General features: G+C 42.6%; 1 protein-coding gene across 1 annotated transcript in view; it reads right to left on the bottom strand.

Moving 5' to 3' along the window:
• Window positions 1-11,137, bottom strand: part of MYH9 (myosin heavy chain 9) — a 73,525-nt gene extending 62,388 nt beyond the window's left edge. The window contains exon 1 of the mRNA XM_005150395.4: window positions 10,981-11,137. The gene's annotated coding sequence lies outside the window, so the exon portion shown is untranslated. The remainder of the gene's footprint in view (window positions 1-10,980) is intronic.
• Between the last annotated feature and the right edge of the window lie 1,841 nt (window positions 11,138-12,978).

Raw genomic sequence — 12,978 nt, 5'->3', positions numbered from 1 at the left:
CACTGCTTTCCTCTCTAGTCACAGTCTGACGCACACAATACATTGTTGAAAGATTTATTTCACAACTGGAATGCAGATTGCTGGCAATTATTCTTGCATATTCAGTTTGACTGTAGTGCTGCCCAGACTTGCAGCTACCACGTTTATTACTGTAAGTTAAACTCAAGGTAGAGCACAAAAGTGCCCTCTCTGCATGTGCAGGGCTCCAGGAATAAAGAATGCGATTATCTAGTGTATAAATGATACCTGCATTACACAAAAGTGATGTGCTGACCAGACTACCTGCAAGACAGAAGAAGAATGAAGTTAAAGGGAATTCCTTATCTTCCAAGTGGCCTAAATGTACCCAGCACACGTCCTCAGACAAACATGGAATAAACATTTCTCGGTTTCTGTATGTCCAGCCTTCAGCTGTCAAGTACCGCTTTCTGGTATGTGTGAAGCAAGCTCTTGCGTATTCTAGTGTAACAGCTGACACAGAAGGTTTGCTCTGTGAAGCTGGGACTTTCCACGGCAAATTGCAAAGGCCACAGAGCCACAAACAATTAAGACACTGTCCTTACATGCCACTTAGTAGTTACCTTTTCTCTTCACTGGGTTCATATGAATGGCAAGACTGGGAGAAGACACAAGTACAGCACCTGTAGATGTAATGAAAATCCATGCTAATCTGAAGAAGCTAGTTTTGGGTACCAAAGAGTGAAAGTGGGATGGTGCAGCCTTCACCACAGGGTATACAAGCATAGAAATTATCTTGGCCAACCTCACTGCATACTATAAAGAAACTAACCACTGAAGGTTACGAACAAATACAGGCAGGCATAGCTTCCCTAAGTTAATGCTAAGGAGGGGATGCTTGTCCCTATTTTACTTGCAACTTCTCAGTTCAGTGAGACACAAAGACCCATTACCATGTACATGGCACCAATAAAGTTAATCAGTTCTATGAAGCCTGTGCACATTGTTTAAACACACCAATCACTGGTTTAGGGAGGGGGAGGGTAGCCTTCTGTTGATTTCAAGTCCAGCCTTTAGCATGACAAAGCTAGGCTGGCTGCCACCCAACCCCATTCACTTGGAATAAATATTCAAAGTTTACAATCCCGCATAGTACACTTTCTGCAACTGTTGTTTCTCATTAGTGCATGTACAGTACATGCCTTCTCAGCAGAGGAAAGAATTCCTTTTCCAGAGACAGTGTGCCCACAAGGAACACATTCCAGGGGGAGAACGCATTCTTCGTGACCATTCAGCAAAGTAATCCCACTTAAGGAGACAGCTGTAGTTCAGAAAACTGCAACCCATCCTGGCTGTTCAAGCAGTTTTGCTGCAAGACTTGTTTTCAGGAGACATAATGGACTGTACAAGTTCTGATCAGGCATGCAGAATTCCCTAAGGACATTGCATGAGAAGGGAAAGAAGAGCTTGGAAAGTTTCAGCCTGTCCTTGTTACCTCAGGGTCACTTTTCATGCCTTCCCTAATATTCTGATTTAAGACTAGAGAGAGATATCTGCCAAGAACTCTGTGACACTGAAGTGGAAGGGAGCTCTTCCAATACAGAGTTCCATATCAATTAGGTCTCCCTATCATCTTTGTCCGCTCCAGGTTTCATTTCATCACAAGAAGGAACAAGGAACAGAACAATCACACCTCAGTACAGACAGCAAAACCACAGTTCTTTCAGTCTTTTAGAAAAAAGTATTTTGCATGTATGGGGCTTCTCTAGATACTCACACCTCAACCTACTATGCCAAACTATGGGTAGAAACTGCCTTCTGCTATATCTCATCTTTATATTCTTGTTTCAAATAGTTCTGCTATGCCATTAACAACAGCTATTAGGGATGGTAGGCAAAAACCCTGACACAGAGAAGTCTACTATTTTTACGGGGTCCATGTTTGATTCTCAACTTTTGTAGCCATACATACAGATTGAGATCTACCTCTGATTATGAAGGTGATCTTGGAGGTAGGGGGCAGGAGGAGAGAAGGAGAGTCACTCTTTTTGGACATGAGAACAGCAACTCCTCCACTGAAGGAAAAGCTATGTAGCCTTTAGCTCCAGGATGTATGAGGCCAGGTTGAAAACAACCTTGCAGAGAATAAATACCCAATTCAAGATGGTCTCAAAAACTCTGAAACATTCAGATTGCACCATTTCCCTGGTGTGTTCAACATCTTGCACAGCATTGTGGCTTCTTACTTAGGTACCCATTATAAGCAATGTTCTAGAGAAAGCCCCCAGTTCAGCAAAGCAAACAGGAACTCTCGGTTGGTCTGTACATCTCAACCTCAGGCTTGTTCCTCTGGTTACATTGTTCCTTTCCTTACCTGTGCTTTCTTCCGTAAATGTCAAATAAATCAGTGTTTAAAAAGGAACAGCATTAGGCACCTCTTATTTTAGAATTCACCCAACCATGCCCTTCGGTCTGGACATCCTGAAGTGTTGATTTGTGTTTTAAAGGAGAAGAGCAGACTCACCTTTCAGTCTGAACTGAGTAGAAGCAAGGGCACTTGAAGTACAATCATGGCTATATGGGCATATAAAATTTTCTCCATTCTGGTATTAGAAGACTTAAAAGAAAAATTATCCCCTACTGGCATCCTATTGACATTCTATGGTCCCAGTAAGAGAAGGCAAATATAACTTGGAAGTTTCCAAAAAAGTTTTGCTTTCTGGCATAAGAGAGTAAAAGTCAACATAAGGAAACACTGATCACAGAGTAGCAGAACTGTTTCAACTGTTTCCTTCATAGTTAACAACATTCTCCACAACCATATACACTATACTGCTGTGCTGGTGAGGCACTGGCACAGGCTGCTGAGAGAAGCTGTGGCTGCCCTATCTCTGGCATTGTTCAAGGACAAGTTAGACAGGGCTTTGAGCAACCTGGTCTAGTGGATGGTGTCCCTGCCTGCAGAAGGGGGGATTTGTACTTGGTGACCTTTAAAGTTCCTTCCAACCCAAACCATTCTATTATATTCTTCTCCTTATCTACACAAGTAAGAGCTGAACCATTACTGCCGTTGTACTTTTTCATGATAGAACTGGTATAATACAACATGGCAATATTTATCAGTTAAATCTCCACTAAGTTTTCAGAGCAATAACAACCTAAATCTACCTTTATTGTTCTGCTCATTAGGAAAAAAAACTTCAAATTTGCCATTGCAAAAAGATTAACTCCCACATATGGGGGAAGAAGATAAACTGACTATCAACAACTATATGTCAGTGCTGTGCAGACAACATGTAGACAATTTTCAGAAGTTACACCAATTTTTCTAATAAACTGACAATCCTTTTTTTAAAGAAAAAAATGACTAATACATCTTCTTCATTGTGTGTTCTCATTGTACACTTCACAGAATCATAAAATAGGGTTGGAAAGGACCTTAAGATCATCTAGTTCCAACCCTCTGCCATGGGCAGGGACACCTCACACTAAACCACGTCACCCAAGGCTCTGTCCCACCTGGCCTTCAACACTGACAGGGATGAAGCATTCACTACCTCCCTGGGCAACCCATTCCAGTGTCTCACCACCCTAACAAGTAAAGAACTTCTTCATTACATCCAATCTAAACTTCCCCTGTTTAAGGTTTAACCTGTTACCCCTTGTCCTATCATAATAGTCCCTAAGGAAGAGTCCCTCACCAGCATCCCTATAGGTCCCCATTAGATACTGGAAGGCTGCTATGAGGTCTCCACGCAGCCTTCTCTTCTCCAGGCTGAACAGCCCCAACTTTCTCAGCCTGTCTTCATATGGGAGGTGCTCCAGTCCCCTAATCATCCTCGTGGCCCTCCTCTGGACTTCTTCTAACAGTACCATGTCCTTTTTATGTTGAGGACACCAGAACTGCACACAATACTCCAAGAGAGGTCTCACGAGGGCAGAGTAGAGGGGCAGCATCACCTCCTTTGACCTGCTGGTCACGCTCCTCTTGATGCAGCCCAGGATACGGTTGGCTTTCTGGGCTACAAGCACACACTGCCAGCTCATGTTCATTTTCTCATTGATCAACACCCCCAAGTCCTTCTCCGCAGGGCTGCTCTGAATCTCTTCTCTGCCCAACCTGCCACTTCCCATCATATACTGCAGTAAACTACAAGCTCAAGTTCATCTACACAAAACTTTGACTTGGGAAAGGCCATTAAACAATTCAGAGTAATTTACTGTCTAATGAAAGGTCAAAGACCTTAGTATCTACTATAAACATTCATAATGGAATACAGCGTTGATGATAAAATCCAAGTAAACTGGTTTAAGCCACAAATTTAAAAATCACAGTTTAAAGAGGTTTTGTGGAGAAAACTTACTTTATATTTATGCTCTTTTGAGAAAGGAGATTCCCTTTGTCAGTAAGCAGACATGTCCATTTGCAACATGACAGTTTCAAGTATCCGATTGCTTAATTACTGTTAATATTCTATCATATATTCATTAGGGACTGTAGTGATAGGACAAGGGGTAACGGGTTGAAACTTAAACAGCAGAGGTTTAGATTGGATATAAGGAAGAAATTCTTCACTGTTAGGGTGGTGAGGCACTGGAATGGGTTGCCCAGGGAGGTTGTGAATGCTCCATCCCTGGCAGTGTTCAAGACCAGGTTGGATGAAGCCTTGGGTGATATGGTTTAGTGTGAGGTGTCCCTGCCCATGGCAGGGGGGTTGGAACTAGATAATCTTAAGGTCCTTTCCAACCCTAACTATTCTATGATTCTATGATCCATGCTTCCATATCGATTTACTTAAACAATTCTGTAAAGCCTGAATACATTTTCACAGAATCATAAAATGGCTTAGGTTGGAAAGGACCTTAAGATTATCTAGTTCCAACCTCCCTACCATGGGCAGGAACACCTCACACTAGTCCATGTCACCCAAGGCTCTGTCCAGCCTGGCCTTGAACACTGACAGGGATGGAACATTTACCACTTCTTTGTGCAGCCTGTTCCAGTGCCTCATCACCCTCACAGTAAAGAATTTCTTCCTTATATCTAACCTGAACTTCCCCTGTTTAAGTTTAAATCCATTATCCCTTGTCCTATCACTACAATTCCTGATGAACAGTCCCTCTCCAGCATCCTTATAGGCCCCCTTCAGATACTGGAAGGCTGCTATGAGGTCTCCACATAGCCTTCTCTTTTATTTCATGAGAAAGAGATAAAAACATGTTTGTCTTTGAACAACAGAAATGAAGACACCTGAACAACATCTATGAAAAATAAAATATATTAAGTGATACTCTGCTAGTAAATGTAACTCAGTTAATAATAAGAATTTTTTAAAAAGTATTTCTTTGACAAGTGCAGATATATTTACAAGCAAAAACTTAACTAAAATGGTTTTCTAGCTATCTGCAATCAGCAATTTATGAATTAATTTGGTTTTTGATACCTTCATCTCAAATCCACCCCTCATCTGTTCCACCAATTGTGAAAGACATAGCTACCCACTCCTCCAAGTACCCAAAAAAAGAGTTAGGAAAAAAGGCCAAAGAAAAATGACAGTGCCTTCCTGTACATTTTGAACTATGAATTACATGGCCAAAATGGAAGCCAGAAAGCATTTTTATTCATCTACATTTAAAAACCTGTCAAAAGTCAATTTACCTCATCAACCAACTAATTCCAAGTGCTTAGGCTGGAATTTTCTCAACCAGTTCACTGGTTTGACTTCAGCTTTACACTCTGTATTTGTTGCCAAGTTCTTAGATTTAAGGATCTTACATTTGTTCAACTCTGCCCAAACCCTAAGATAAGCTATCAAGTTAAGAAGCACCATGAGTGAAAATTAATTTGTACTCACACACTTAAAAATAATTGATTTTATCCACTGTGAGCACAGCAAGACAAATCTCTTGCACTAAATGACAAGCAGACCTACAGTGTAACAGTCCCTGCCAAAAAGGCCTTGCTGACTAAAAATTTACGTACAAACTGATACAACAGTTGGTTTAAGTCAGTCACATTTGGAGAAAAAATAGCAACTGAAATAAATTTAATTTTTGCTGTAGGTTTCCTTTTTTCCCTTGTCTATTTAAAACAAGTATGTCAATAAAACTGCTGGACTGAGTGCTGGCCAGAACCAACTTTAACCAGAGTCTAATCTACAGCACCTCCAAGGCTGATTTAGAAGAGCTCAAATTTAAGTGAACTGGTAAAGTCTTGACCTTAAAAGAAAAACACAGATGAATATACTCTCATCACTACAAACAATAAAAAAGGGAGTAAACTATTACAAGAGCATGCTTTAAATCTTAGATTTTAAACAGGAAGCTGCCCAACAGGGTAAAAAAAAAAAAAAAAAAAGAAGTCTGATTGCACAAGACTGTCAAAGTTGAGTGCAGAATTTCTCTAAACCTCTTTTCTTACAAGTCCAAAAGCCTACTTTGCTTTCATTCAAATCAGAACTCCAGTTCTGTGTTGAGGCATACATCACAATGAATTTCCTGCCGAGACTCATTAAAATGGTAGCTCTTGATGAATAGAAGTATTCATCAGTTGAGGAGACTTTATGATACAGATTTCCAAGTTAAGTTGGAAACATACATTAATTATTAGCTTGAGTTTACTGAAATCACTCATCCATTCGGTTTTATTTACTACTCTCAGTAGAGTCGCATATATGCATTAGGAGAAATTTAAATTTCTGGTCAGGAAGACCAGTAGAATATAAACCCTACATACAAAACTCTAGAGGCATAAATTTCATAAAGAGGTCATGGAGTCAAACCGCAGTATGCAGAGATGTATTTCATTATACCTCTCTGCATCCAACAGCAATACATTTGTAGTACCTCCATAAGAAATAATTTGCAGTAGACAAGTGTGCTAGATCAATTTTACAGTCCTTTCAAAAGGACATGACTTAGCAGTTCTAGCTCCAGAGGTATCAAACAATGAAATCAATCACAGTTCCCATCACTGGAAAATTGGAGGCACTGCTATTTCTTTACACTTTTTAGGATGCTGAGAAAGGCAACATATTGTACTGAATAGCAACAGGCCAAAGAGCCACTAGCTGAAAAGAGGGACTGGTCCATTACACTGAACATGACTGCACTAGAGTGAGGTCCGAAGACGTTAAACGCTACAGTAGCCTGGGATTGCAAGATGAATTGGTGTTGAGATTATTACTTCAACTATACAGAACAAGTTCTCACAGCCACTAAAGAAAGAAGTGAAGCGGATAAACCATAATTAAGATGAACTTGTAAATTGATGCATTTCATTTAGTTGGACAACACCCATTTGCATTAGCTTCCAGGGCAGAAGTTGCATTTGTGTATTGTCTCATCATACTCTATTCAAATCAGGTTGCTAGTTTCCATCTCTTTCTAAACTAGGAAACTCAATTAGAACCATGGTGTGCTTAAAGTGAAAATAAATTTAAGGTACAAGGTCACCAAGCCACCATTAAGCTACAGCAATTGCCAGCAAAAACAATGCCGCTGTAGGCAATCCTATGCTATTATAGTTTTGTTTCAACCCACAGAAGACTTAACATAAGGCACACGATTTCTCTACTTAACATGCAGACAGCTGTGCCTCAATTATAAACTAAGAAAACAAAGACTAATAAGATATTTATACAAAAAAAACAAGACAAAAATCTATGTTACCTGGCACTGAGTGCATTACTGAGTCAAAATGAATTAAATCATGCACTCAGGACTTTTAATAGCTAACACTGAGCCTCTGAAATGCACTTTAGTCATCAGTAAGGTTCAGCACGTTACCCAATAGCCTGAAGTTACCACACAAGAAAGCAGATATAGTATGCAGAGGCAGGGGTAAGAAAACCTTAACTTTGACTTCCCCTTTCAGTAAACCTTGCATTAACCCGATGAGTTCCTGTACCTCCAGTGGGTCCACATGCAATCTCACCCTACTACAGTCACACCAATTCCAAAGTGACATAAACCTGGACCGAGCCTATGGATGCAGGGGTAGGAACAGAAAATTCAGCAAAATCAGCTCATAAATCACAACACCTGCGACACGTGTCCTGTCCTATCTGTTCAGCATGCCAGAGATTAACAGAACAAAACCTGAATTTTTGGGTATAGACAGGCTAATCCCCTAGTACAACTGAAGTATATTTTCACATACTTAGTAGACACACTGAAATACATAAAATCCCTTGTACCTGCATGTAAACAGTCTCACAGAGGACTAACCTGTGAATTATTAGTTACTATAAGCATTTAGTACATTATTTTTAAAGACCTGCCAAGATAATAATGGTTCAAGTTTTGAAGACAGTTTGTTGCACTGGTAAACGTAATTTCTATTACAAATGCTGAGACTATCTGCAGTGCCAAATACTGTTGCAGAGAGATTTAAGCATCTGCGGCATCTAACTCCACAGCAGTTTTCAACTCAAAGATGAGTATTAAATCTACCACCTACTACCACTCTTTAACATTTTGCATAATAACAAAATAATGTGCTGTACAACACACAACAAGGTTATTTCAGCCTCCTAAGTGAGAAACTCCTTTTCCTGTAACTTTATGGGACAAGTAATTTTATTTCTCTTGTTTTTATTATTATTACTTATTCACTACTGATTCACTTAAAAGATTATGATGGAGCTCTCAACACATTTGTCTTCTTAAAACCATTCTGAAGCATATCAAAATTTACATAGAAGAAACAATAATTAAAAAAAAAAAACAAACCAAATCCAAGAATTTAAGTCTCTCTTCAACTTTATTCTTACAAGAATAACTTAAACAAAAAAAAGTAATCCCAGAACCATGGAATAAATAACCTTACAATCTATGCAAACAAAGTCTAATAAAACGCCTTCAGTTTCTACACCCATTCTTCTGGGACAGACAGAACCCAACTATACAGTCTTCCTGTTTATACAGAAACAGCCACATGCTACTCAGCAGAGCAAACTTTGAGGTCAAAGTCTCTTCCAGGGAACTTCTAAAATCTTGGCTATACAAGTCTGGCATCAAAGACCTGAGGATATATTACAAAAAGAACCATGTAACTACCAGCTTGGCACTGGTCATACTCACTTTAAGGTTCCAGGTCACTAAGCATGAAAATTTCAGACTCCTGTTTCTATCCACTACCAGCAATTTTGCAGCTACCTTAGAGTTACTGAAAATTTTGCCTGTCCACCTCCAGAAAGACAGTGCACACATTATGAATAAGTGAACAAATAAAGCTATCAAGAAGGAAAAACACATCAATTTAAACAGTTCCACTTGACACAGAGCTTCATGGAACCATTGCATGACTTCACTCTAGTTATTTTTACAAGGTCAGATTAGCAGCACAATCTCGTGTTTATACAGTTTTGGCAATTGTGATTAATAACCTCAAAACTCTTTTGTGCTAAAGGCAACTCCACTTACATTTATCAATTGCTTCCTCCTCATTATAACTTTCTAGTTAACAAAAATATTTGCTTAGCTCATTTAAACTTCGGAGAGAGCGCTATAGCTGCAGACAGTGCATCTATGAGTCAATACATATCTGCACCACTATTTGCCATTGTTACTGGAATGCCATAGATAAGTGAACTTAGTCACATTGTTACCTAGTGACTAATTTCAAAAGCGTCTTACTTACTTACACAAGCAGTAACTGATTAGAACTGTTACTCCGCAGTGAAAACTTTACTGTATCTAGCCTTACACACTAGAGACATATATGATGACAGTTAAGGATGTGCAATTTAATCTTTCAAGCCATGGTTCAACAGCCTCCCTGCAAATTAACTTATATCTCTTTATAGTGTAGGGTAGAGACATAGAGATCATCATCTGCAGGCCAAAGTCCATCTACTACAATATATCTTCAGGTCTGAAGCAGAAAATTCTTACGCATTACCTGAGAGAATATTCTTTAGGACAGACCTGCTCACTTAGAAAAAAGCTTAGGTTCTTTCACTCTAATGGAGTGTGGCTCAGGACATCATGACAGAGGATACAGAAGAAAAAGCTATGGAAAAAGACAAATGAAGCACACAAAGCTTCAAGAGAAAAAAAAAAATAAAATAAAAGAAGGGAAATGAACCTTAAGGAGAAAAAAAAAATGTGGAATTTAACAGCTACTGCATGAAGAGCCTTCCAACCAATGCAATTTACTTCTGACAAATTCCACTTTATTACCAGAAGCATGTTACTGCTATAAAGCTCATTTCACCCTGTGCTTAGACAAATTAGAAGCAATCCGTATGAAACCCATTGGGTACACACTACCCTTGGGGGCTATGAAATTTATTACTTCCCACACCTACTGGAGGCAGGTTGGTAACGATATCACTAAAAGCCAGAGAACTTTCCCCACTCAGTTGGAGGTGATGCCTGAAAGCACAAGCTATCTGAAGAGTTTTTACTGCAAGCTTCATCTTGCCCTGTCACTCCCTCCTCCCTCTCTCCTGGCTTCACTGTACAGACCAAACCGAACGAGGAAGTCGAGATCTGAGGGCGGAAGCCAAGCCCATTGCAATGTCTGCAGGAGGATTGTCAGCCTGTGACTCAGGCTGCAGCCCTGACAGCTGCCAAACGGTCCTATTTTCCCCTACCCGCTACTTCCAAAGGACGGTCACTTAAACGCGAGGGGGGATATGGGGGGGTGGAAACGCACCGGAGGTAGAAGAAAGGAGACTGTGAGGTGAGAAAGAGCGCGAATAATGCCACCCCACCTGCGAGAAGGCCAGTTGGCAGGGCGTGGAGGGAGGAGAGAGGCAACTCCCTGGGCATAATGCAACCGTGCACATACGCCCCCGAACGAGAGGGGGAATGACGGGGAGCACCCCAAGCACGGCAGCTCATCTCCTCTGTCGGGCTGCCCACCACCCGGCTCCGCAGGGAAGACGGAAGACAGCAGTAGGAGAGCGGTGCCCTCTCAGCCGGCAGGACAAAGGGGCTCGAAACCCGTGAGGAGGGAAGCGCGGCGCGAGGGGGAACAAACTGGGGCCACCGCTGTCCATCGCCCTGCTTTACCTGAGCCCGGCTACGGCGGAGGGTGGGTAGGAGGGAGGGAGGGAAACGCCGCAGCAGTGGCGGCTGCGCTCCTCGCGGCGAGAGAGTGGCGTCTTCCTCACGCTGCCAGCTTCTCCCGCAGACACCGCGACCGCCTCTCGCTTCACCGGCACTGCGAGGTGCCCAGCCGCCAACAGCCGCCGCGGCCCAGCAACGCTGCCGACCCGCCCACCCCCCGCGGCACCGCCAGCCAATAAGAACGCTAGCTGCGGAGAACTGACAGCCACCGCCGCCAATCAGAGCGGGCGGCACGGCGGGGGCGAGCCTTGAGGAAGCAGCGAGCCGTTGAGAAACGGGGTGGTGTTTCGCGCTCTCCGCCGTTAGCAACGCCCGGGCGCGCTCAAGGGCCCGCCCCGCAGCCGCCGGGCGGGGCGAGGTGAAGGTCGGCAGCGGCGGTAGCAGCAGGCGAAGGGATCGGGGAAGGAGCGCCCCGTTCATCCCGCCGGACACGGGGCGGGCCGAGCCCCCGCTACTTTGCCTTTCGCTCCCCTTCTCCCCGGGTCGAGCCGTGCCAAGGCGTCCCCACAGCGCCCTGCTCCAGGCCGTGCCAGGCCGGTCCCACAATGCCCCGCGTCGGGCGGTACCGGTGGCCGTTGCCAGCCGCTGCCCCTCCGGAAGCGCTGCCTCGCTGGCACTGCGGAGGTGCTGCCCCAGGGCTGGGAGGAGGGAGCTGGGGGTCAGCCTCCGATAGCAGGGCGAGGGGCCGCGGCACCGGCGTCCGGAGGCTGTTCCAGAGGTCATTGGAAATGGGGGGAGGCTCAGCCCTGTTGTCTTACAGTGCAAAGTAGGAAGATCCAAGTCGGAATTTCGTTTCATAAAGAACTGAGACAAGCAGAAGCATTGGTGTAAGCAGCCTCTGCTGAGGTGTTTGAGCAACCAGTGAGTATGTAAAAGTAGGCTCCAACTGGATTACAAAAGGCATCCCGAAACAGCAGAGGTATGAAAAAGCAGAAGTGGTGTAATTCTGCCTCTTCACATTTACAACAGCGCTCTTTAGGGCTGAACTTAACTACAAATAAAATGAGGAAGCATTTTACACGTGTAGCTAAGATGCAAAAGTCCTTCTGAAAAGAACGCAGCATATATAAATCCATACGTCAGATCCATCTATGCAGATGAGGTTTATTGCACACTTTACAAGCATGCTGAAACACAAGGCTCCCTCCCTTTGGGGCTTCCTGCTTTCTACAGAGAGCAGGTTTGCAAGTTGTAGATCGTAGTGATGGAAAATGCAAGGCGAGGTTTACTGATGACAGCATTAAAGGTACAAGTGCAGGGGGCAAATGAAGTCAAAGAGACTTGAATAAAGAGAAAAGTTGAGGTACGAGTGTCTTGAGTAAGCATCTCTTGTCCAAGTGGAACTCTTCAGGCTTAGAAAGATTCACTGCAGCAGTCTGGAAACAATGCTAGACCTTTGTATCTCAAGATACTAAAGGCAGTGGGAGAAATCACTGAAAGGTTTGTACAGCTGAATATTAGAGATACAGAGGTGTCGTTGTTAAAGGCAGAGGTGATAAATGTAAATACATGTGCAAAACAAATTATTTGATTTGGCAGGGGAAAGTACTGGATAGGTCTTTGCTAGTACATCAAGGCAGAAAATGAAAGGAAACTGGAATTGTGACAACCAGGACACCTACATAACCAGATACCTTAGATGATGAAACTATCTGCAGCATGCAGTGACTCATTTTGATCCATGAAAAAAAGTGACCAACACATAGGAAGGATATTTACTGGTTGTACAACAGAGTTTAAAACTCTCCCTTGAAAATTAAGCCGAATTAATATAGTGGAGGTAACTACGTGTATCAAAAGCTTTTTAAGAGCAGAAGCTGCCTTTTTAGCCAAGTGGCAGTGGAAGAAAAGGTAAGTGCGGGAAAGCAGTCAGTATAAAGCTTTTAAAGAAGAAAACCATCAGATCTTTCTTAGCTAGGAAAGCAAGGCAGAATGAACTGA

This window comes from Melopsittacus undulatus, chromosome 5, assembly GCF_012275295.1.
Source record: "Melopsittacus undulatus isolate bMelUnd1 chromosome 5, bMelUnd1.mat.Z, whole genome shotgun sequence".
Lineage (NCBI taxonomy): Eukaryota > Metazoa > Chordata > Aves > Psittaciformes > Psittaculidae > Melopsittacus > Melopsittacus undulatus.
The sequence above is the reverse complement of the archived record's forward strand: the minus strand, read 5'-3'. Positions and strand labels throughout refer to the sequence as shown.